Source organism: Equus asinus, chromosome 24 (genome assembly GCF_041296235.1).
Source record: "Equus asinus isolate D_3611 breed Donkey chromosome 24, EquAss-T2T_v2, whole genome shotgun sequence".
NCBI classification, from domain to species: Eukaryota; Metazoa; Chordata; class Mammalia; order Perissodactyla; family Equidae; genus Equus; species Equus asinus.
Window position 1 is genome coordinate 68,954,730 of NC_091813.1, and position 26,518 is coordinate 68,981,247.

Genomic DNA, 26,518 nt, shown 5'->3' on the forward strand with positions numbered 1-26,518 from the left:
CACACCCGGACGAAGCCGGTGACGATTGCTCACCTCCACCAGGCCGAAGAACAGACCTCAGTGGTTCCTGTCTCCATTCCTAACCCTGCCCTCTTATTAGCTGACTCCTAGCCATTCAGCCCAAGGAGCACAGAGGGGATAATGTCTGCACAGGCTCTGGAGTCTGGGACACGGGGAGCCTCAACCAGCTGCCGGGCCGCAGAGCGTCGCTGAGACAGACACAGGAACTGCTGAGAGCTCCCCTCCAGCTCACGTGCGCCATCCTTGGTTGGACCCTCAATTCTCTCCTGTAATTATTTCATTTTTCCTTACTTAACTCGCTACCCTAAGCCCCCAACAGTGTTTCAGAACCTCCTTCCAAAGCCTCACTTTTCTCCTGCCTGAAACAAGGATAACCGTAGCATCTGCCTCGTCAGGTGTTTCGAGTGTTAAATGAAATAATGGACACAAGGCCCTAAGATGTGGTTTTGTAAGAACCTGACAAACGCTGCTATTATTCCTGTATCGTGTGTGTGTTGTTATATATGTATTACTTATGCTGTTGTTCTTTATCATGTATATGTTATTATATGTTATGTATGCTGTTATTATTATGTAAAGTTAATAATAATAAAATAACAAAATAGTAATTGTATTATTTTCTACTCAGAGTCAAGAAACATTTTTTTAGTGCCAACTATAAGCCTGCTATGGTGACAGGCACTGGCATTTTAGGACATTAACCAGACACAGTGTTTGTTCATCCACAGGGAGAGCAGTGTGGACTGCTTTAGAGTTGACATGATACTTTGATATAAACGCTCGCAAGACCCCAGCTCTCTCCCTCCCACCCCCGTCTCCTGGCCTTTTCCTTCCTTCCTGAGATCGAGGCAGGTCTACAGAAGCCCTTTGGTGTTCCCCTTCACCCCTGAATTTCTCCGCGTCGTCGAGGCTCTTGCTGTCCTCTTGTCACACAGACCCCATCCGCCCGGCTCCTCGGCCTGCCGCCCTGCCCAGTGTGGTGCTCCCCCCACGCCCTCTGAGTGCTGTAGCCCGCAGGTTTTAAATTGGGCCTTTGCTCTTGAAGAAATTAGAACAGAGCTGAAGCAACAGGAAAAAAAAAAAAGAAAGAAAGAAAGAAAAAAAACAACCTGCAAGATAGTTCATAACAAGTGCTGTATGAGTCATTCAGGAAAAAAAGTGCCACAGCCCTCAGCAGAAAAGAACCGCTGAGCTCCACTGACAAAGCACCATTCCCGACAGGAGCAAAGTGGCCTCCCCAAAACCTGGTAATCATATTAATAACACTTTAACATCTCACAGTCTTTACAACGTCACAGAAATTGTTTCCTTTAAGCCATTTAACTCAGTGAGGAAGGTTGAGAAACATTCTGCCCCGTTTACCAAGGAGGAACTGAGGCCGAGAGCCAGGCGGGCAGCTGCAGATGCAGCAGGCAGGACCCGGGCTCTCCAGAGCCCCTGCCCGCTTTTCCTCCTGGGGGTTGACATCTGTCCGTACGTGCCAGCACTAGGCTAGGAACTTAGCGCTGTTTTCCCACTTGGCCTTCACACCCTGGAAGGTAAGCCTCTCACCTGCATGTTAGACAGGAGGATAACCTTCGAGGAGGGGTTGGGGGAGCAGGAGCCTGTTAAGTAACTGGCACCAAGTCCCACTGCCGGGAAGCCACGAGCTGGTGTACAAACCAGGCTCACAAACCCAGGTTCCGAGTCTTCGACCACTGTACTCCTCGTGGGTAATGACTTTTGCTTGTGAGAACAAAAGATAACACAAAGCATGAGGACTAAGTCTGGAACAGGTGGCAGTGGCAGCAGCTGAAAATAGACAGGACAGCCCTGGTTAGGCAGGTTGTCCGTCCCAAGACCGGCCGGGTGCAGGATGGGGAGGAGAAGCCCCTCCCCCTAATGGCCGGAAATACTCAGCTACTTTCATAAACACGAATCCCTAAGTGACTTAGGAAAGGAAAGTGGTTTAGTTAGATTATCCCTCCATTTGTATGCTCTCTGTGATCACACGAGACCCTCTCCTAGACACTGCAGTGACCAAGGTGTGTGGCAGGGGCCTGTATGTCCATTCGGACCTGTCACTCATGTAGATGATCCCTAACAAATGACCTGATGGTTTATGTTTTTCAAATAAATTCAATTCTTTACGTTACATTAGACATCTTTAAAAAGCACCTTAATTAATTTGAAGCACAGGGTGTTAGCAAAAATCTCATTCAAAGAAAAACTGTAAGGATGTTATGAACTGGTTTAAAGAATATGTATTCAACAAAATATATAAAGATAACAATGCTCAATACAGTGTAGGAAAGCTTATGGCAAATACTTGATATGGCAGCCTTTTTGGAATTTCAAGTTTAGAAATAGTTCAATGGGTTGGATCTCAAAACTCCACAGCACGACTAAATAAATTTCTACTGGGTGTGCTGTACTTTTATGAGGATTTCTTCCTTTTTCTCCCTTTGTGTGTTCAGGCCGACCTGGGTGATGACTATGACTCAGACGATAGATTGACTAGTTGTGGTTTGAAGGGTATGCTTCAGAATTCTAATCTCTTTTGTCACAGACCATCCCTGGGGATTCCAAAATGTTACTAGCCTTAAAGGAACTCCCCTTCCTCAATGACCACAGCTCCCAACAAGAAATGAGCAACTTCTGGTAGTGAAAACGGGACATATAACTAAGAGTAAAACCAAGTGAAGAAAACTCTCTCTGAAACGCACTATTTACCATATTAGGAAAAGATGCATGGGAGACAGACTCAAGCTTCATAAGAAGTAAACTGGATTAATTCTATGAAAACCTTATTAACCAAAGATTTTTGTATTATTACTTTTCACCAATATTGCAATTCTCCAATATTGGAGAGGAGGAAAGAGAGGATAAATTATGACTGATTACCCCACTTTTTGAGATCAGACACAGAGAAAGCCATCATTCCTGGGCATTATTTAATCAAATTCAAGTCTGACCAACATTTACAAATACCTACCACATGCCCCCTGTGTTAACAGGTCCTGGGGAGTGAGCAATGCTAGCTCTGTGCCTCCAGGAAGCTCCTGTCTGTGGAGGAGTTCATCCTACGTTCACACAGCTTTGGACACCTATGATCAGAGCTGTTAGGGTCTTCAAGCTGCTAAGCACCTTGCTCCATCCTCGGAATGAATCAGTGAGAGGACCAGCAACACTTGGAGTCCAGTGCTTCCTCACGGCAGACTTCCATTTGTGGTTTCATACTTGCTTTTCTTAATCCATTTCAGGTAGGGACATATTCGTGTGTTAATAATACTATACGTACAATGCATGTATCCCTGAAAATACAACATACTTGTTTTCAACCCAGAACCGTAACTCTCAAAAAGTAGGAGACAGATTTAGATCAAAAAGGAGCCTGTCTAAAAATCAAGAGGGCACTAGTCAGAAAATCATCAGAGGGCCAAAGTTTTGGTTGATTCAGGCTGAAGTTCTCCGGGTGTGCCTTAGCGTCAAAACACAGAACGCACAGACTGAGACAGTTCACGGGTCTGTGCAAAGTGTTCTAGAAAGAGTACATCTTTTATAAAATGCTTGAACTTTTCAGATTCAAACTTCCCAAGTGGAAGAGGAATTAGGGACTTTTTTAAGGGACCGAATGACTCAGCTTGACTATCCGACTTCATTCCATGAGTGTTTAAAAAGCAAATAAACAAAACAAGACACGCACACAAAAACCTGCCTGGTTGTGTAGTTAGGTAATACACTGAAAACTTTCATGGAGTTTGTAAATCTGTAAATTATATCAAGTAGTGGCATGTGGAATATGATACCGAATTTTCTATTTCCTTTAACTCCCCCACAGTGACAAGCAGTCTCACTCCCATCACAGACACTCACACTGTGCATGTGCTCATGAATGGAAGAAAGGATGAATGAATGAATCAACCATGGCCTCTGTAGGCGCAGAGGTATGTGTGGGTACACGGGCCGGAGGGTTTGTGGACTTCACCTTCCAAATTCCCCCTCGGAAATTACAGTGAGCCAGCTCAATGCTCTGGCTGCTTATGAGAATCACCAGGGGCCAAGCATCAGAGGGGCCCGTTCCCAGCGCTTTGTGCTGGCGAGCCTGATTCCAGAGGAGGCCAGGAGTCTCCTCTGCTGACAAGAAGGCCCTGCCGATTCTCGCTACCAAGAGAGATAGGAAATCCCGGACCAATGGAGCCACGCTGCTCTGTTTACAATATTGTGTTTGTCCGGTGGAGGTTCTGTCTTTATTCTGGGCAATCCCGACGGCTTTTTAGGCCCCATTCTAAACCTTCCTACATCTTCCTCTCTGGGCGTCTCTTCTGCTCCCCTAGATGACTGCCCGGTCCCCATCTACATCCCTAGCCTGACTCTCCAGTGGTTCCTCATGGTCAGAGTAATACACGCTCATTTCAAGAACTTCTAAAACCTTGGAGAAAGGAAGCAATTTTATCATTTTAATGGACTTCAGGAAAATTTAGAAAAAAGAAACCAAAAACTTGAGGAACTGAAAATGTTTGAGGCCTGAGTCAGGGAATATACCAAAGGAACAGACCCCAAAATCTGTTGTTGACACTTCCTCCAGACTCACTTATAAATTACTTGCACACTTCTACTTCAGAGGAGGCTATTTTCTGCTGTGACCGAAGTTTTCGGGTGCTGTGGATGGCATTCACGTACTCTGAGCATGGCTGGAGGGATGTGTGAGTGTGTTCCTCCCACCAACACGGGACCATGTGAAGGAGTGCACTCGTTCCTTCATTATCACTCACTCGATAATTCACCAAATGCAAGTGCCTGCTCTGTGCCACGAGTGATTCTGTGAGCCAAAGACCAGCAAGAGGTCATCCTCACCCTAACTCACAGTTAACTGGAAAAACAGACACATAATCAAGTAACTACGCTACAATATGATAATAACATTCAAGGTGTACGTAAGATGCTATGAAAACAGGAAAATGCATTGTGGGTATGGGGGTCGCCTTTAGGGAGGAGCTGATAATTTTTTTTTGCAGTTTTGTATCACTAAGTCTGTCTTTAATTGTATAAACAATGTAACATTATTAAGGAGGACGTTTTGTCACCACTTTGCATGTTAACAACTTTCCTTTTCCTTTGTTTCCATCCAGTCTTTGTCCCTGTGATCTGAAAAAGCGCACATATGTATGTGCATATGAAGTGCATATGTGTGTTAGACCATATGAAATATACACACAACATGTATTGGTAAAATACATATTCACATTTATGTGTATATTAGAATATACACATTAGAAAGTTGAAATCTTAACATCTACAATTGTGTATTCCAAAATCTTGCATACATTTGACTGATGGAAACCTGAAATATGTTTTCCTATAAAAACAAAATTATTAAAAGTTGTTAGCTTTCCTGGAATAGCCTATTAATACACAACACTCTATTGCTATACTGTCATAGTTGTATGGTGATAGAGTAATTGGGTAGTAATTAGAAAAATATATTGTTTTTCTAATAAATTTTTCTGGTAAAAAAGAGAACAATAAAATTATTTTAAAATATTCTTTAAATGTATTCCAAATGCTCATCCTTGGGGCAGGAATTTATTAGATAGCCCGTGGCTGGGTAAGGGAGAGATGTCAACCAGATGCTGGTGGGATGGGCAGTTCTGTTCCCTCTGATAACATGACAGCTGGGGGCGTGAGCAGCTGAGCCCAGAGCTGGTGGAAGAGAGAGGAGAGCAGCTTGCTTCCTAATTTGGAGACGGAGGGTCTCCCCTGTGATAGGGGCAAAGATGAGCAAATACAGATTGAGGTCGACCTGGGCTAAGTGGGAAACTAGCCTCCTGAAAAGCTGGGCCTGTGCGCAGCAGAGCGGAGAGAACAAGCAGGCCAGCGGGCAGGTCCCCGCTCCAGACGGCTGGCTGGCATGAAAATGTTTGCCCTGCCTGCTGGCATCTACAGCAGGAAAAAACAGAATGACTGATGCAAGGCGTCCCCCATACTCTGGATCGGGGACCTGGGACCCTGGAACCTACTGATCATGGAATACCGTCGCCCCACAGCACTTTGGCTGGACAGGAATCGTCATTGCTGTGGTGGCCCCAGGCATCTGAGGAAGGGCACCCACGGAGGCCACGAGGGATGGCCAGCCTTCCCACCTCATTGCTACGTATATCATAAGCATGTATCAGGTGTCTTTGAGGTAGTTGCAAATTTGATATCTCAATAGAGGTTACATCTATAGATATGTACTTTGGATGTGTTTTCAGAGATATTTGTGTACAAGTCAACTTCATTGAAGACCAAAGCTTTAAGATAATTAAATTAAAAGGCATCTCTTTATTCCACAAATGTCCTACTATACCAGTTCAACCGTGAATCAAAAAATATATGTAGGCATATATGACGAATAATCCATTTGTCTAGAGCATAGCGTAAGTGAAGAAAGCAGGTGGAAAGTTAGGTTGGGACTATGCTGTAGATGGACACGAAGCTTTGCTAGAGAAGCCTGTGAATTGATTTGGTAGGCAATAAAAGGAATTTCGAATTAGACTTTTATAAAATTATAATACTAAGTCATGATCACAGTACCAAATTCAAACAATAGACTTTCTTACTGATCCTTCCAAAAGCTTTCTGTACCATCACAGTCTTTGAGCAGAGGCTCCAGGTGATCAGAACTGGTGTTTCAGGAAGATCGCTTCAGAGGTGACGTGACGGCTGGGTTACCAAGGAAAAGAGACGACGGAGGTAAAGTCAAAGATGTCACCATAGGAGAACTGACGGGGCTCGGTAACTGCTCAGTGGCGTGCCATGGAGTGAGGAGCGCTGACTCCCAGGATGCAAGTCCACGTTGAGGGGGCGCTGTGCTCCCGTTGGCTGGAACATGGAAGCCCCGAAGAGGGAAGTTTATAGATTTGTTTTTGAATCGTGGTGAATTCGGGGTTCAGTGAAACCCTCACTTGGAAATACATAGCAGGCCAACCTGGAGCTCAGGACGAGGCTGAGGACAGAGAATAAGGCTTGCAGCTCATGCTGGAGATCACAGGTGAAGTCTCTGGGATGGGCTGTGCAGCGTTCCAAAAGACCACTTCCCAGAGGACAAACGAGAAGCGAGTGAAGGAAGAGGAGCCGGAGCGGGAGTGACCAGAGGGTAGGAGGAAAGCCAGGGTAGCACGTTCTCCAGACACCAGTAACAGAGAGAATGTCAAGGAAGGTTCATCAAGTGCCACAGAAATGTCGGGGCCATGGGGCTTGGTAATAAAGAGGTCATTGGCACACTTGGAAACAGCAATTTCAGTAGAGCAACGGGTTAAAAGAACATGGGACATCCAGCATTCAGAGGAGTTTGACAGTGAAGACAGACAGACTCACTTACTGGTTTATTCAGTTGCTTATTCACTCATCCATCAATCGATCCAACAGATAAATAAAATAAACTGCTTCTGCACAGCCACAGTGCTAGACGTGGGGAGAGGTTTCTCTCAGGGAGCTTACATTCTAGTGGGACAAAAGTGAGTTAGCAGAAAAATAAAATAACACTGCTGTGATGAGTGCAATTAAGAAAATAATTAAGGGGCTGGCTCCGTGGCCGAGTGGTTAAGTTTGCGCGCTCCACTGCAGGTGGCCCAGTGTTTCGTTGGTTCGAATCCTGGGCGCGGACATGGCACTGCTCATCAGACCACGCTGAGGCAGCGTCCCACATGCCACAACTAGAAGAACCCACAACGAAGAATACACAACTATGTACCGGGGGGCTTTGGGGAGAAAAAGGAAAAAATAAAATCTTTAAAAAAATAAAAATAAATAAAAAAATAAAAGAAAAGAAAATAATTAAGTATGAGCCAGCCCTGATGGCCTAGCGGGTAAAGTTCACACACACTCTGCTTGAGGGGCCCATGTTCAGTTCCCGGCGCAGAACCACACCCCTCCGTCAGTAGCCATGCTGCGGCCTCGGCTCACGTAGAAGGACCGACAACTAGAATACACAGCTATGTGCTGGGCTTTGGGAAGGGAAAAAGAGAAAGAGAGGAAGATTGGCAACAAATGTTAGCTCAGAGCGAATCTTTCCCACCAAAAATAAAAATAAAATAAAATAAATAAATAAATAAACAAAGTAAATGGGAGTGTGGGGTCAGGGATGGGTGTGGAGGATGATTGGCGAAGAGTTGAGGGAGATGGGCTTGTTTTGTTTTAATAGGAGAGACAGAGGCCATTTGTAGGCTAGAAGGAAAAGTCAAGGTAGAAAAAGAAACCAAAAGTGGAAGGTAGGGGAGCAGTAACTTATGGGGCAAGAACAGGAGAAACGGGGCTGAGTTAGATGCGGGGCACCAGCTGACATGAACCTTGGAAAGGATCAGGGGCAGGCTTGAGGAGACAGGGGGCATAAAGATTTTTCTCTGGCAAGAAGGGAGCAGAAGGAGACTGAAGGGTCCCAAATGGGAAGTCACTGTCAATCAGGTAGACCAGACAATCTTTTGCCCAGATATCGGTCCAGTCTGGTGACCTTCTCTGAGCTGCCACTGCAGGTCAGGAGCCGTGCAGGCACCAAGCGTGAGAAGCAGAGTGATAACAGCTGCTGTCTTCAAAGGGCTTGTGACCATGGTGAAGAAGGGGGAGCTGGAAACAACTGCTGCTCCAAAGAAGAATCACTGCTCTGACAGAAGGACGCCCAGGGGCGTGGGGGCGTGGGGGCAGAAAAGATCAGGACCACCATGCAGGAGGGCGAGAAGGCGACGCGGCAAAGGCTTCCGTAACTTGTGAGCTGAATCTCTAAAGATATCCAGCGTCTAGGAAGTACGTGGGTGGAGAAAGACACTCCCCACAGAGGAGCCGGGCACCCGGAGGTCCACCACAGCAGGTGGGTGAGAGGAAGGAGGCCGATCGAATGGACACAGGGTGAGGCCAAGGGTGGGAGACGGCAGGAGAGGGAGGAGGCGCACCTGAACAGAAAGGTCGGGAGGTAGGCGAGGCCAGCCCCAGCCGGCCCTCTGTGTCTGCAAGCAGGTTGGACTTCCTCCTACAGGTAACGGGAGTCGTTGGATAGTTTAAAGAAAGCAATGACTAGGCTGGATTTCGTGTCTGAAGAATGTGGAAGAATGATTGGAAGAATTCCAGATAGAAGCAGGAAAACCAATTACGACAAGGAAAGCGATGACACTCTGGGTCTGACGAGCAGCTATCGGGAAAGAGAGAGGCTCAGAGGGCAAGTCAGTGGTACTGGTCCACTGTCTGAAAGCGAGAGGGAGGACAGGAGCCCAGAGGAGTCCCGGGTTCCTGGCACAGGAGCCCGAGAACGGTGCCAGTCCCTGAGATAGCAAGCTGATGTGGTGGACAGCAGGCTTGAGGGTTAGGACGATAAAGTCTGAAAGCTTGAAAGTGGTGTTTGGGAGGAAGGAAATAAGCAATCAACCGAAAATGGTTATCAAGCGTCATAAGGATCAGGTTGAAGCTGGCAGCACGGATCAGCAGCAAAGTCACCTGAGTTTCCCGGGAAAGCACAAGAGAGGAGCAGAGAAAACAGACTTACCGTTACTCTTCACTGAGCTATGGGAATCTGAGAGTGACGGAAGGCCAAGCAGAAGGAGAGCTGTCAGACACTAATGAGGGTTCAGTGAAAAGTGGACGAACTTGAGCTCGGTGCTGGGGTACACGCCAAGCCAGAGAAGAGCCTAGTGAACCAAGGGGGTGGGAACAGAGGAGGCAAGGTCTGCAAGGTCACACAGCACTTCAGTGGAGAAGAGGGCTGAGCGGCTGTGGTCAGAGCGGACCACGGGGAATTTCACATTTGGGATAATACAGGGGAGCACTTTCAGTCGACCTTGGATTCTAAGGTGTGCCCATGCACAGCGGCAGATCTGCACTGAAGAGATGCAGACAGTGTGAGGATTTGACATTGGAGGACAATGAGAAGGGATGCTGAAGTCACTGTGACTCTTGGCAGGGGTGGGGGAGGGCGCTCTTTGGGGAAGATGGAGAGCGTTGTGGACGCCCTTGTGGTTTGCAAGGCTGGCGCCATCGGCCTCCTCCAGGCGGGTCTCTCCGTTCGGTGCAGCCTGCCTGCGCTCCAGCCCAGCTGGCTGCCTTTCAGTTCCTTGAATGCTCCGGACTCTGCTTCACCTCAGGGTGGCCACAAGTGGAATTTCCTTTTCTTAGAATTTCTAACTCCCTTCAGTTCCTACTCTCCCTTCCTCCAGTCCAATCAGATTTTGTTTTGAATGTCACTTCCCCTGAGAGACTTTCCCCAAATCCTCAGGCCGCAAGTCTGCGTTAGAGCCCTCTGCTGACTTCTCTGTAGCACCTACTTCTCCTGGGCTCCCACCGCCATCGTAGCTCGCTGTTGCCGTAATCATTTGCTTACAGCCAGTCTCTCGATGGACAAGCTTTCTGAGTGCAAACACCTTACCTGCCTTGTCTACCAACAAATTGTGTTGTTTAGACATAGAGTACCCACTTTTGTATTTTTACCTACTCTTGGTCCAGAAGGACTGGAAGTGGCACCACACAATTGTATAAAATATTGAAACAATATTGCATGAGATAAATTTGAAATATTCGATAAAATCTCTAAGTGAATGCGAAGGTAAATGGTTTGTTGGGTAGCAAAGTAGCTAACCTCCAAACTAAGACCCGCCGCATATAAAGCACAGGAAGCTTCTACCAGACAACTGCCCGCCATCTCTCTCAGAGCACGCACTGCCAAATCCGTTTCCTTCAACCACGTTTCCATCACGGCACTTCCCTGCTTCAAGTTTCGCAGGCTCCTTTCCCTTCTCTGACAAAGCCAGCGTCCTCTGGTGACTGCAGTGGCCTCTCCAATGTCACCAAGACTCGTCTTGTTTCTGCCCAAGCCAAGCACATTTTTCACTCTCCCATTAACTTGCTGGGCTCATTTCCCACCTTTGTGACTTCACTTCCCTATCCTGGAAGGCCCTCAACTTTCCCCAGAACCCACTGGACATTGTCCCTGTCTTTGAAGACCTGGCTCCACTCTCAGTTCCTCCATGGAGCTTCAAGCTCTAGCCATTTCTTATCTTGTTGCTCTATCCTCCTTTGAATTCCTACAGCATTTGATAATTTGAACCACAAAATTGTACTTAATCCTACGCTGTCCTGGATTGCTCAGGACAAACTCTCGGGAGTCACACACATCTCAATGTCTCCTACTAGATGATAAATTCTTAACCAAAGGCAACCAACAATTTAAAAGAACCTCTATTCCCTTTGAGTCCCAGACTGTGAGGGTGGTCAGGTTGTCTATTTAATGTGTCCGAACACGTGCAGAAATCATTTTACCTCAAGAATTTGTTTTCAAATTTAAAATTTTTTAGAAAATACATTTTAGCAACCCTTTTTCTGTTTTTGTTTGTTGGTTTTGGTTTAAGCAAGTACTCATTAATGGGCTATGTGGGGTTGAATTATGAACAATCTCCTTCTAGAACACGAAATCAACACTTTGCCACCAGCCGTAAGAATCTATCCGGTCACTTGCTACACGTGAGGTGGTATTTATGAGTGAGGCTGGGCAGGGGACAGGAATCCCCAGTATTCCACATATTTTTCTAATTGATTGCACTGACTCTCATAACATATTAAGAAATTTCTGTAAAGCATTTTTAAAGCAATTCAGGACTTTTTCTATGACTCTCATTTAACAAAACAACTCTTTCCGATGATTTTCTTGGCTGCACATTCCATAGAAATTAGGCAAGCTCTGCCTTTGAGCCCCTAAAGGCATATTTCTTATAAAACAAATAGATCCCAATAAAAAAAGTCTCTGAGTATTAAATCAATAAAAAAGGAAACTGAATGGAAAACTACATCACAGATGCCAGTTCTGTGTCTGCATGAAGTCATTGTATTAATGACTACCATATTAATAAAAATACTATTAACATATATCATATTAATAATATTAATTAGGTGTAGGCTAGAATCCAAGACGTATCTGTTACTCTGTTGGCAATAACGCAGAGGCTCTTAGTCACTAAGGGTTCCTCGGACTCTGAGATTGTTTTGCTTGACTGGGAAAGCTGTCACTGATCACGGTCAAGGCTTGCGAATAGAGATATTTTTATATGCCATAAAGATATGCAGTTCATATATTATTCTTTATCCTTCAAAAAAGGTAATATAACATTTCTAGTTTCAGTGCTCCTCTTGCAAATAAAAAAAAAAGTGGTAAAGGCAATTCTGGAATATCCTGGAAATCTGACGTCATTGATGAGGAAGCTACCAAATATGGGCACACACACTGAGAGAATTTTCCAGTGCAAATTCTCTGAGGTATACAGAGTTGGGAATACCCTTATTAAAAATTACTTTTCCAAACTCAATTTTAAAACATCTATTTGATTGTTAGAATATAACTGATGGGAAAACAATAGCCACGATATGGGAAATCACCCGAAGTTTTCTCTAGACTCATAGGATCCATGTAGTCAGAGGCACTAATTTCGGGAGACCTGGTTCAAGTGGCATTTCTTTCTGACCCATAATGAGCATCTTTCTGTTTCATATTGCCTGTGCACAGTCCACCTGTGAGGCCAGGGTCGTCACCGACACAGATACGTGTGCCAGCCCACCTGCTTCTCAAAATGATGCTACATCAAGATGCAGAATACGGACTGACATTTAACCTCGCACCCACCGCCAGCTGAGTGGCAAGGGAGGGACTCTGGCTCCAGTGGTTAGTGCCTTGAACTACAGAGACAAGAAGAACTGTTTCCATTTCCATATGAGTCAGATGACTGTCTGTCATGACCAAGCAGCACAAAAGAACTGCAAATCCCCAGGGCCCCATCTGCTCCCTGGGAGAAGGCCCCGCCCCATGGTCCCCATGCCAGCCACGCTAACTTTATCCAGAGATCCTAGAGATCCTGGAGTGAAACTTGGTGCGTTGATGAAGAGCAGGGATGCTGGAGGCCGGCTGTGCTGCCACTTAGAGAAAGGGGGGCCTTGGGCGTGTTGCTGACCCTCTCTCTGCCCCTGTTTGCTTCTCTGTCGAATGGGCATGACACTAGTGCCCACTTCGTGCAGTGATGGTGGGGATTAAATAGATCACGGCTTATAAGACGCTAGGACATGACCAAGCACATGCCAAGTGCTGCAAGTGTCAGCTGTTAATTGTGATTATTAATCGGTACCAGCCCCACCTGCAGTCCTCTTGCGTGTTCCACGTCCTCAGCAGACATTTTCCCGGGAGCCCGACACCCAGTTCGCCCCCCTCTATCTGACTGTGCTTAGTTTTCACTTCCTCAGAGCATTTTCCTCCAAACTGGAGGATGGCCTACACCCACAGTGTGATGATCAGCAAAGTCTCTCTCGTGACCTTGGAGCTGGCCAGCCCGAAGGTCACACTGGGTTCCCGTGGGCTCCCGCTCTTATATCCCATTTCCATCATCATGCTCACAGCGCCACTCATCCCTGTGACACCTGCCACAAGTCACTGAAGCTCTATGTGCATCGGCTCATTTCTCTTTGTCTTCACAATAACCCTGTGAGGTAGGCACTCTCTCCGGTCCCACTTTGCACTGGGGGAAAATAAGGCAGACGATAATAGAGGGTTTCCCCACACCACCTCTCCGAACGTGCCGAAGCCTGTCAGAGAGGCGGCTCCGACGTGAAGGCCAGCTTGCCCCTGGCTCAGCCCCTGTCTGCCAGCGTCCTGGTTCCCCGCCATCTCACAAAACCTCAGACCCCGGGCCATCCTCTTAGGTAAGTTCCTCCTGCCGTGACGCCAAGGCCACTGAATTTCTAGACTGACTGGGAGTCAGGAAACAAGCTTTGTTAAATGGTTGAAAACAAATCAAAAGAAAAATAATGCGTTGTGATAGGTGAAAATTATATGAAATTCAAGTTTCAGTGTTTATAATAAATTTTTTAAAGGACTCAGAAATGTCTATTTCTTTTTTTTTTTTTAAGATTTATTTTTCCTTCTTCTCCCTAAAGTGGTACATAGTTGTATATATTTTTTAGTTGTGGATCCTTCTAGTTCTGGCATGTGGGACGCTGCCTCAGCGTGGCTCAATGAATGGCGCTAGGTCCGCACACAGGATCTAAACCTGTGAAACTTGGCCTTGGGCCCGGCCCATTTATAATGAATTTTATTGGACACAGCCACACTCTTCTGTTATGTATCGTGTGTGGCGGCTTTCGCGCTATGATGGCAGTTGAGTAGATGTCACAAGGACCATCTAGCCCACTGAGCTGAAAATATTTGCTATCTGGCCAACCCCTCTCCAGGCTCTTGATGCTCACTCGCGGCTCAGACTCTAATGCATCAGCGTCACCTGGGAGCTCACCAGAAGAGCAGAGTCTCAGGCTCTATCTCAGAATCCGAGCCAGAATCTGCATTTTAACAAGGCGACCGTCTGTACACTAGAGTCTGAGCAGCATGGTCCAGGGACGTTTGGAGAAAGAGGGTGGATTCTGGGCCGGACATTTCCTCTCTGCATAGCCTCAGCGGCAACATTGAACTCAGTCCTCAGGTTTCTCGTCTGTAAAGTGGAGCCAGTATCATCTACCTTTAAGGACTACTTGGAGGAACAGAGATTCTGTCTACAGTGGACCTGTCCCAGAACCAGTCCCAAAACAAGAGTTTAATAAACTGAAATGATCTTGCTCAGAAGATTGTGAACCCTGGACATCTGGGGCTTGTGACTTCCTAAGAAGAGCCTACCATCTGAGCTCCGTGGAAACTGGCAAAACTTTCCAGTTTGATGAAAAGCGAGGACCATTTCAGCGTGTGCTATGGCCTGAATGTTTGTGTTACCCCAGGTTCATATGCTAAAACCTGCCCCCTGCGTGATGGTATCAGAGGGGGCCCTTTGGAAGGTAAGTAGGTCCTGAGGGCAGAACCCTCATGAATGGGATTAGAGCCCTCATAAAAGAGGGCCCAGACAGCTCCCTTGACAGACATCTACCACCCAGGCCCTCACGCGACACCGACTCCGCCAGCGCCCTGATATCACGCTTCCAGCCTCCACAATGGTGAGAAATAACTTTCTGCTGCTTATAAGCCATCAATCTTTGGTATTTTTGTTATAGCTGCCCAAAAGGGCTAAGACAGTGTGTTTGATCAAAAGTGAAGATTTAACAATAAAGTAGAGGTGTCCAGAATGAGTAAGGAGCCCCTGCCTGCCCATCGCCCTCCTCCCTCCCCGGCCCTGACCCACCTGCAGGTTCAGCCCAGCCCTGGGCTCTGGGCTAACCACGTCCTTAGTCATCCCGTGTTCAGGTGACTCAGCATCGTCAGCCCCACTCAGAGACCTGCTCGCACCACGTGTCCTGCATTGAGAGACTGAATGCTTGCCTTGTGCCTCATATATTCACTCAACAAACACTTAGTTGAGTGTCTCCTGTGTGCCAAGCAGAGGGCCTCCTGAAGACAGTACAGCAATGAGCAAGACAGACATATAGTTCCCAGAACAGGTCTCGCCCATCGCCCCAGTGAGTTGGCCCTTTCCTGGAGTATCTCCCTTGCTAAAACACCAAATGCTCCACCTCCTCCCAGACCAAGTCCAGATTGCTCTCCCCGGTTCTTCTAGGAGTGCAGTCCCCTGACACCTAGTCCGCCAGCCTCTCCTGCCAGTGCTGTGACTATGTGGGTCTCATGTACCCCTGTTCCTAGATGCCAGGCCTTTCCCCCATTGGCCCTGCCTGATGCTGACCTTCCAGACGCCGCCCCACTCGTCCAGCGGGGGCTCCCAGTTCCCTGGCCCTCCACACCTGGCTGGATCCTCCTCTGACAGGGCACCCCTTTGTGTGTGTTGGTGACAATCCCTTATCCCTCACCACCGTGACCCCCCCAGCCTGGGTGGAAACAAGCCCGAGCGATGCATCGATGGAAACTCTGAAAGGTGCTCGGGCTGCGTTCGTTCACCTTTTTCAATCACGGGATAGTCCTCATGCTCTGTGACTCATGCTGAAGAGCCTTGCGTGTCCCCCTCCCTGGGAATCAGTTTCCCCTGATTCACTGGCCACATGCTTTTTTCCCTGGGGAGGAAGTAATTTTCTGGATCGCCTTTCACATTTGCTGGAATATTTCTCAGAAGTTGGACAGGCTACCTGGGAAAGGCCAAAAGGAGGTGTGACGCAAACAAGTTTTCTATCAAGTGAAGACATGAAAACATTAAGACCAGTAATTGAAAAGAATATCCTTCAGCATTGTTGCTATGGCACATTCAGATCACACGAAAATATAAATCTTGTTCCCTGAAAGCAAACGCAGCTGAAAAGACAGGAAATTTCTTCCCCAGGAATTGTCACCCTCAGAGGAAGCGTAATTTTGTTAACAAAAGGAATACTTACACCAATAACAGCAGCACGACAGCCTCAGACTCATCCTGTCCCCAGTGAAGGAGTGTGCTCTGACACGCAGTCAAAGAGCATTTCCGTTTATTTTACAGTTGATTGTGTTCAACTCATCCAGAATCTGCTAAATTAAGCCTCGTGGTTAACAGCACAGACTTTGGAGACGAGCAAATCTTCAAGAGCAGTTTTGCCAGTTTCTAGATCTGTGATGTGATGTTATTTTACTTGTAAATTGGGATGATGGTATCCACTCGAGAGGACTGAATAGAATAAAACGGTTGGCTCCGTTCCGAGCACACAGCGAGTGTGCTGTGAGGCGTGTGAGATACACAGACACGGGCACTGAGCATCGGGAGACGACCCTCCAGACTCTCCATTTGGTCGACAGCTGAGCTATCTTGACCAAACGCCTTCTATCCTACGGAGGGAGATGCTCTGCCTTAAAACAGAAATAAAATGGCTTTTGAATCTCTGCATCCAGCCATAGAGCTTCCTCCCGCCCCCAGCTGTGGAGAGAGGCCCGAAATTCACGTCCACCCCGTCGCCTCTTCGGGCTGCTAAGCGCTCCCCGGGCAGGCAGGGCAGCCATGGTCTGTTCCATGCTCACGTCCAACAAGGACTGATAGCTGCCCCGGGGACTTCTGGTCGCCCTGCCGGCCCTCACGGAGGTGAGCAGAGCCCAGGACGAGGGGCCAAGATAGGAAAGTATTTCTGTTTCAGGGCAGAACCGAGTATGAGTCACAGCCAGGGAAGTTTCAGATTATCAAGAGACTGTTTATCTTATTGGATTAGTCACACACATGCCAAGATATGGCAATAAAATGTACATTCGTCATAGGTTGCATTTCTTGAGCACGGGTAAGGGCCAGCGCTGTACATTATCCACATCTGATTGTTATAGTAACACTTCGAGGCAGGCACCATTATTTCTCCTCCTCAGGTTCTCTCCACTCCATGGCATGCGTATGCACAAACTTCTACTGCGGGACGTCAAACAGTGGAATGGAAAGATGTACCATAATCTTGAACACAAAAGTTCAACATCATAAATATATAGTCTTCCTAAAAAATTATAAATTTAATGCACTTTCCCCCCAAAAAAACTAATCAATTTTGTTGGAGGGGAGGAGCTAGATAAGTGGATTCTCATATGAAAAATAAACAAGCAAGATAGGCCAGGAGAATCCTTGAAAAACTAGAAAATAGATACTCTCTCAGATATTAAAGTATAAGGTTCTAATTATTAAAACAACATTTTTGTTTGCATAAGGACAAAAACATCAGTAAAAGAGTATGGAAAGTCCAGCAATATGTTAAATAAGCACAGAAATTTAGGATGTGACCAGGTCAGTTGGAGAATGATGTATTGTTCAGTAAACGGCACTGGAACAACCAGGTGGCCATCTGGAAAAATAAAATAAAGTAAAATAAAATTAGCTCCCTACTTCACAGCTTATAATAAAATAAAAGCCAGATGGATCAAGTTTTGAAATGTAAAAAATGAAGTCACAATATATTCAGAAGAAAAATTGGGAGATTTTAATTTCAGAGTGAGAAAGACCTTTCTAAATATGATAAACACCCAGAAGCCGGGGCCGGCCCAGTGGGGCAGTGGCTTAGTTTGCACCTTCCCCTTTGGCGGCCCAGGGTTCGCTGATTCAGATCCGGGGTATGGACCTACACACCGCTTGTCAAGCCATGCTGTGGCAGGCATCCCACATATAAAGTAGAGGAAGATGGGCATGGATGTTAGTTCAGGGCCGGTCTTCCTCAGCAAAAAGAGGAGGATTGGCAGCCGATGTTAGCTCAGGGCTGATCTTCCTCAAAAAGAAAAAACAAAAAAAAAACCCCAGAAGGCATAAAATAATTTTTAAAATTCTGCTTGGAAAACTAAACAAAGTTAAAAACAAATGAGTATACGTGTGTGTGTGTATTTGAGATTCATACAACAAAGGACTAATTTCCAGGTACATAAAGAGTTCTTATACTCCAATAAGGAAAAGACCAACACCCTAGAGAAAATGCGCAAAAGACTTGGGAAAGGAGAATAAAAACAGTTGTCTAAAAATGAAAGGATGCCCACCCTTACTCACACCAAGAGCAATGCACATAAAGCTACAGTGAGAGGCCATTTTCAGCTAACGAAGTTAACAAAGCTTTCCAGGAGGAAACAGCACATCAGGCACAGCTGGTGAGAGAATGGAGACATGACCACAAGGGAGACCCTAACTACCCAACTGTCTGATACAGAGATTTTCTCACCCAGGAATTCTGCTTACAAGAGTCTGTCTTACAGGGACATCTTCCCATGTGTGCAATTACCCTCCCACATTGCAGCATTGCTGCCCAGAGCAAAAGACTGGAAGAAGCCTAAAGGACCATCCACAGTTAAACAATGGCTCAGCTATAGAATGGCCTGCTGGGTAGCCACTAAAAAAGCAGTAAAGTAGATGGCATGTGCCGGTACAGAACAGCCTCAAGATATTTTAAGTGAAAAACTAGGTAAGCCCGAGAAAAGAGGCTTCGAGAAATTGAGTAACTCACCTAAGATAACCTTGCAATTAAGTAGGGTGTTGGTGCCAGGACTCAACTCTTTCTGAGTACACAGCCTGCTTGACTGGGCACGCGATATCGAACCTGAAGTGAGTTCACTCACCTGCTGCACAGCAAGCCAATCTCTGACACGGGGTGTGGTGGAAGAAAGTAGGACTTTATTACTGCACAGCGCTGAGCAAGGAGAGACGGCAGCTAACGCTGAAATCCCAAACTCCCCGAAAAGCTAAAAGGAAGGGTTTTTATTTGGGGTTTTAGGTAGGGGACGGGGAGCATACGGCCTTGCTGGTAGGACTTTCCCACCAGCCTGTCTTTGGCCTTGAGACTACTTGCAGAGAGGAGGGAGCCCATGACCTTGCTGGTCAGCAGCTTTCCCACCAGCCGGTATCTCTCTGTGGGGAGGAGATAATGAATCCAGGTGCTTGCCCTTGACAGTGTCTGTCTCCATGGAGGACAGTGGATTCTGGAGCCAGGAAGCCAGGGAGTAAGCAGGGAAAGAGTGCTTTGGTTTTACCCTCATATATGCTGGGTTTAATGTAGGGAAACTCTTATCAGCGTCGGTATCACAGGGGCACTGCTGTTCTGTGCTGCAGAAAAGCCACATTGCTGATGAGGCAGCGAAGTCAATGGACTCATCTTCTGGGACTCTGTAGACCTATTATTTCATTGGGCAGTTCTTCAAGGAGCAAGGGGGCAGGGAGTGGAATAGGGGATGACTGCAAGACTTTGAACCACTTACCAACTGTTTCTTGAGCAATTGACTAAAGCTTTCCCTTAACATCTGTCAGACGTGTCAGCACCAGCAGGAAAGGTATTGCTTATGGATTCCTCTCTGGGTGTCCGAGCAGACCTGAAGCTGAGAGATCTAGCATTGGGAAACACAAAGATTTGCCCTCTAACCCCTCGGCTCCTTGGAAAGCATTTTGTACCCTGAAGAAAGCCAGGTACTTACGGCAAAACTTTCCTGTTCTGAAGGGGAAAGCAAAGGAGGGCATTAGCAGTTGTTGAAAGGCATGTGGCAACATTGCAGTTCAGTTCAGCAGAGGAAATGAAGGCAGAGCTCTTATCTAATTAAAACAGCTCGGGGACAGAACGTGGGCAAAGTTTAATTACCTAACTTGGCGTTTGGCCCAGAGAAGAAAGCTTAGTATTTCTTTTCTTGCACAAACTGTCAGGAAACCTCAAATTATAGTGCTTGCTTTAGAGCTGCAGGGAATTCTTCGTCCCTAAATCCCTTGGTGCTTGACACACATGAATTACTTTGCCCTTGGGAGGCTTCCCACAAAAAGAAATCACTCGTTTTTCTACAGATGGGGAAACAAAACTTGGTTCTGAAGACTTTACCCAACAATCTGAGGGCCTCACCACTGGTATCTCGTTTAACTCCCAGGTTCTAGTCCCCTGGGATTAGTCTTCACTGAATTAACCAAGTAGAAGAAACCCTGATTAGCACAAATGCGTTGGCATGTCCTAGAGATCCTCGGGGTTGGCTGTTGTTGTTAGTGGGCTTGTTTCTGTGGTAGCAGGTGTGGAATGTGGTCTAGTGGGCAGCCAGGAAACCTGGGTTTATTTCTGGTCTGCTGTTAACCTGTTCTGTGCCCCTGGGCATGTCAATTTACCTCCCTCAGGCTTGGTTTTGTCATCTGTAAAGTGAGGAAATTTGTGTTAAATCAGATAAACTCTTACCAAGAACTGCAATCTATAAAGCAGATGGAGCAAAGCCAGCCTGGTGGAATTACACAAGAGGCCATGGGGGCCCGTCCTTCCTCACTCATCCCTCACGGCCTCGAGGATGACCTTCCTTCATTTCCAAAGAACTCTGGGGTTCCTGGGTACAGGAAGATGTTGGTCAAAAGGTACGAACTTTCAGTTATAAGATGAGCAAGTGCTGAGGATCTCGTGTACAGCGTGGTGCCTGTACTGGGGCAAGGAGCAGGGGAAAATGAGGAGATGCTGGCCAGAAGGACGAACCTGCTGTTATACAGGATGAGTAAGTCTAGAGATTAATGAACAGCATGACGACTGTAGTCAGTAATCGGCCCTGGACACTAGAAGTTTGCTGAAAGAGCAGATTTCAGGTGCGGTGACCACACACACACTAGACAGTAACTGAGGAGATGGGCAAGTGAAGCAGCTTGACTGTGGTAACCCCTGACTGTGCGTGTGTCTACCAAAGCACACTGTACACTCAAACACACACACTGTAGTGACCCCTGACTGTGCGTGTGTCTACCAAAGCACAGTGTACACTCAAACACACACACTGTAGTGACCCCTGACTGTGCGTGTGTCTACCAAAGCACACTGTACACTCAAACACACACACTGTAGTGACCCCTGACTGTGCGTACATCTACCAAAGCACACTGTACACTCAAACACACACACTGTGGTGACCCCTGACTGTGCGTGTGTCTACCAAAGCACACTGTACACTCAAACACACACAACTCTTACGTTCTGAAAAAGTCAGTTATCATGTGGACAAGAAGTCAATTCATTTACGTAAAAGCAATTAATCCTGAAAAAACACATTCGGAAATTAAAAATAAGAGTATTTAAACTAAAATTGGTTTACTGTTCTATTTTTTAATGAATCAAAAAGTTAAAATATTTTATTGAAAAATAATAATATTATATTGGATACTTGAAATCTGCCAGGAGAGTAGATCATAAATGTTCTCACCACACACACATACACACACACAAGACGGTAACTCTGTGAGATGACGGATGTGTGCATTAGCTTGGTGTGGTCATATTCCACAATGTGTACAAATATCATATCACCCCACCATATACCTTAAATATATACAATTTCTATTTGTCAATTATACCTCAATAAAGCTTGGGGAAATATTTATTAAAACATTCCCAAAAATAAAAAGAAAAGGACACCAAGAGTCATGTGGTTTCTGAAGCCGCATCACAGGCTAACATTCACTAGTTCTGTAAATCTATATTCTGTAATTCTATAAAGACCCAAGTAAATGAATAAAAGAATTCTTGAACCCACTTGCAAAATAAAGGCAATATTCTTCCCCAATAATATGAAAACAACCACGAAACACCTGTTGTATCTTTGAGTAATTCCAAGCAAACTTTGGAATAAAAAGATTCATCCTGTCACTAAAATGAACAAACAACAATAACTAGCATGACTACGTGCCCGTCAGTGTTCTAAGCCCCTCACATGTGTTGATGTATTTGGTCCTCCTAATGACCCTGGGTCCTGCGATTATCTCCATTTTCCCACTGCAGAACTGGATGCAGAGGAGTGAAATAACTTGCCAGTTCAGTTAGCTAGTGAGCGGCAGAGCAGAGCTTTCAACCCAGCCGTGTGAGTCAGACCTCGTCCTTGGATTTCTGTACTCAGTGTAAGCCCCTGGAATATTAATTCACATACAATGTTCCTGATGGAACCAAAGAAGGGTAAAATGTTGGAGTTAGAATGATTCTTAGGAACCACTGTATTCCAAATCTTTCATTTTATAAATGAGACCAAGTTAAGAAGGGAAAACATAATCTCTTGGCCCAGCTGAAAGTTTCACCATTTTTCCTAAAGTTTCTCCAAATGATTTCTATCAGAATTTGGAACTTAAAGACTTAAATTTCTTTGAAAACTAAAACAAGTATTAACTCAGAAAACATCAGACAAACAGAAGTTTTAAGGCTTAGAGTAAATGATCCTTAGCTTAGGCGGTTGTTTACATTTTGTCGTGGTGAGTTTTCCATTCAAATCTTCTGATTTAGCTCCAGAAAGGCACTTCAAAACAGCAGCATCCAGAGTTCTGCCTGGATAGTTCAGTTATCACAGAGAAATCACAATAGTTAGGGAATAAGACATAACAGGTTGTACGTTTCTAAGAGATTACAGTTAAAATGCCCAGGGCCAAGAATTTTTCAGCCACCCAAGCAGTACAAAAATTTTCCTGAAGTTCAAAGGCAGAAATGTATATATGAATTAAGTCCTTTCATTAAAAAGATTTGTTTTAGCCTCAAATCCCACATTTGTTCAAGTTCGAATGCTTGACGTCACTGAGAACCCACCAAAGAATGACCGTTTGGTTCAACATAGCAGCCAAGAACCAACCACGAGAGTCTCCAGAATCAAGACATTTCTTTTTAAGAGTTCATGTCAGAGCTGAAATGCAGCAAGTTGAAGTCTGGAGACTCCTTCTGTAGGACACTGTGCAAGCCGCTTGTTTCAGGAGAAAAGTACACCTCATTCTGGAGATAAAGCATGAGGCCTATCTAGCCAACTTCTCTAGGAGTGAGCACGTCTGAAGACAGATTTGGCAGGTTTATTTCAAGTGTGAAAACCCAGCCAGCCTCTGAAACACATATTGAAAATACGGCAATTGCAAAATTTTCTTCTAAGTGTCTAATGCCCTCTAATGAAAACTAGACACCAACAAACTAAATACTTAGGAATTTATGAGAACAGAATCATTTCAGAACACAACAGCCTTTTTTCACTGACATAAACAAAAGACTAATATTTCTTTATATGATAAGCGCATTTACAAATGAATTTTTAAAAACTAAACTGCACAAACATTTTAAAAATTCTGAACATTCACATGGGAAAATAGTCAACCTCACTGTAGTCAACAGAATAACAGACAAGTGCAAACACACACAATAAATGTACCGGGCCAGGTGAATGCTTGTCTGCCCTGCTCATGTTTATTTGTTCAAATAAGCAGGAAAACAACTGGCTGGTCCATCTTGGGGACACACACTCTTATTTAGATCCGAGCTATTTTCTTCTTTAATGAGTTAAGTTTTACTTAGAGACGCTTGGTAGAACGTTGGGGGACTTAAAATTAAAAAGGGGCACCTCTTCTTTTCTGGTCTTCTTTATTCCCTAACCTATGCAAAAAGATAAATCACTTACTAGGATTAACCCAACAGGCTCAGTGAACTGAAATGAAAAACTGAGCCAAACCGAAAGAGCAGGCCCTGTAAACTGAACCGATGTGTTTGGACTCCCAAAACACTGTATTTCTTTAATTTTATGACACCCTTTTTTTTAACATTTAAGAATTTTTGACATAGTGATTAGTTTAAAAATTCATGTAAAAAAGACTTGAATGCCAGGGAGCGAAGTGGTTTGGTGTCATTGACTGTACTTTCACAAGCTTAGAACCATAATTAGAAAGGCCTCTGCATTCATTCACTCAATTAGCTATTCGTCTGACAAATTATTGTGTATTGAGTACCTACCATGTGCCAGGCACACTTGTGGGCACAAGGAAGACACAGACAAAAAGTGGGCAAAGACCCTGATCTCATGGAGTTTCATTCTAGTGAGGAAAAATAGATAGTAAAAAATTCGACCAATAAATAATTTCCAATTGTGATCAATGCTGCAAAGAAAATAAGACAGAAAGAGCAGGAAAGGAGGTACACAGGGAGGCTTCTCAGATTAAATGACATGAGAGCAGAAAGGTGGGGGCTGAGCAGTTGGGAGGGTAGTCCCTGCAGAGAAAACAGCAAGTGCAAAAGCCCTGAGGCAGGCAGGCTTGAGCTCAGTGTAGGGGAGGAAAGACTTTACCTGTTCCTCCTAGATTCAGTAGCTGGGTCTATGAAATAAACTGACAACAGACAGATTAACAGGAGAAAATATTTTCAAATGTATTAATAATCTTCAATGTTCCATGCGTGGGGGCATCACAGGAAAAGAGTGAATACCCACAAAAGTGGTGAGATCTGACAGCTTATGTAGAGATTTGAGTCTTAACAGGGGAAGGGGAGGAGGATGTGGGCAGTTAAGGGGAGAATAATTGTTTTTAGGAAAGAAAGTGGGCCCTTGGAAGAATAGACGGGGGGTATGATAGCTTGTGATAAGTTTGTCTGGTGGTGGTGTCAACCTCTAGTCGTCTCTCCTGTGACAAGAGTCCATCTCCCTGGTAGACGATGCTCCCGGGCAGGGGACCTATGACCCCAGAGCTCATTTCACAGGATCTGTCTTTGGGGAGAGAAGAGGAGTTCACAGAAAGCCTCTCTCGCATTTGCTGTTTTTCAAGTGCTTTCAGCTCACAATAATCAATGTACAAGAGCACCTCTTGGGGTGACGTGCCCTGAACGTCTTCCACTGTCACCACCCACATTGGAGTTTTACAATTCTTCGGGGTGACTGGCCGTGGACACTGTGCACGGCGTGCTCTGACAGGCTGTTTTCAGCTCCTCTTCTGGTCCTTGTAGAACTTTGGGACTGACCACGGATTATACTCCTTCAGACCTCTCTGGAGGTCAGCTGGAAACCCACAGTCCTTCCAGATGCTCTGGTCAGCGACGGGTGCCTATCCCGGCTGAAAGAGGAATTTGGCACGGTCAAGCCCCTGCTCTCGAGGCTGGTCTGTGTCTCCATCACACACGCACGCAGCTTTCTCTCTATGCAGGGACATCTCCTGTAATGTCCCAAAGGTCCCCGGTTCCTGCTTTACCAGAAACGATGGAAGAGCAGTCATTTCTCTCAGGACGAGCACTTGCTTCCGTTAGTACATGTCTATGAGCTTCTGTTCCGGGTTCTTCTCTTTTAGCACTAAGTCAGCATGGTAATGGATCTCTTAAAGGTATTTTATTCAACTAACAGGAATCCAAATTTAAGCTAAATCAGCTAATTTAAGCTAAGTTGAGCTAGAAACACAAATAACACAACAGGCGTGAGTTTTGCTGATGAAGTTCAGGATACCCCCCCCAGACAAACTTGTCACAGCTGTCATATCTCCCATCTATTCTTCCAAGGGCCCACTCATCTTTCCTAAAAATCAATTACTCTCCCCTAAATTGCCTACATCCCCTTCCCGTATTAAGACTCAAATCTCTGCGTAAGCTGTCAGGTCTCACCGCCTTCATGGGTGTTCGCTCTTTTTCTGGGATGCCCCCATGCATGGAACATTGAAGATTAACACATTTGTATACCATGTCTCCTGTTAATCCGCCTGTTGTCAGTTTATTTCATAGATCCAGCTATTGAACCTGGGAGGGACAGGGAAAGTCTTCCCTCCCCTACACAGGGAGGAAGAGGAGTGTCACTACGTCAATAAACATAGGCACTGTCAGTGAGTAACAGAAAGAACACGTACATATGTAACATGATGAGGTAGCGTCCCCCGCCCACCACGTTATTAAAGCCGTGGTGTGTCTTACAAATGTGGACTCTCAGAATCATGGGAATTTACCTCCTTCTTCTCCAGATGCTCCGGCATGGGGAATTCCCACCACAAAGCTTTAGGAAGCTCTGCCTTCAATGGGAATGTTTCTAAAGAAATGTCACACAATAATACATTGCAATCTTTTTTTGAAAATGAACATGAATTACCTTATTAGATTAGTCTAATAAGATTACCCTTTTAGTCCCAGAAAACAGGCTCCTGAGAGAATGAACGCTGAAGTCCTTTTTATGGAGATGGGGGCAGGGAGGGAGTGGAGGCAAGATTCTGGGCACTGCAAACTGGACTGAGGGAAATGAGGGGCAAAGGAAGAGAACAGGGAGCGCGGGAGGCAGGTGCTCGCCATGGCTGCACTATTGCACATACCAGGAGTAAGGCATTTCAGGGAACATCCAGCTGACTGCACCCCAGCTGGTTCCCAGTAACACCCATTTCGGATTTTCTTGTCAGTGTTCACATTTGGTCTCTAATGGCAGCCTCCACAG

General features: G+C 45.6%; 1 long non-coding RNA gene across 2 annotated transcripts; it reads right to left on the reverse strand.

Annotated features, from left to right (window-relative positions):
• Positions 1–6,323: 6,323 nt before the first annotated feature.
• Positions 6,324–19,902, reverse strand: LOC139041819 (uncharacterized). Of its 2 annotated transcripts, none has more exons than XR_011497792.1 (3): positions 19,805–19,902; positions 19,592–19,717; positions 6,324–19,507 (listed from the first exon to the last, which is right to left on the reverse strand). It is a non-coding gene; the product is annotated as an uncharacterized lncRNA (long non-coding RNA). The 2 variants fall into 2 exon arrangements; XR_011497793.1 differs by having other exon boundaries at positions 6,324–17,703; positions 18,844–19,717.
• Between the last annotated feature and the right edge of the window lie 6,616 nt (positions 19,903–26,518).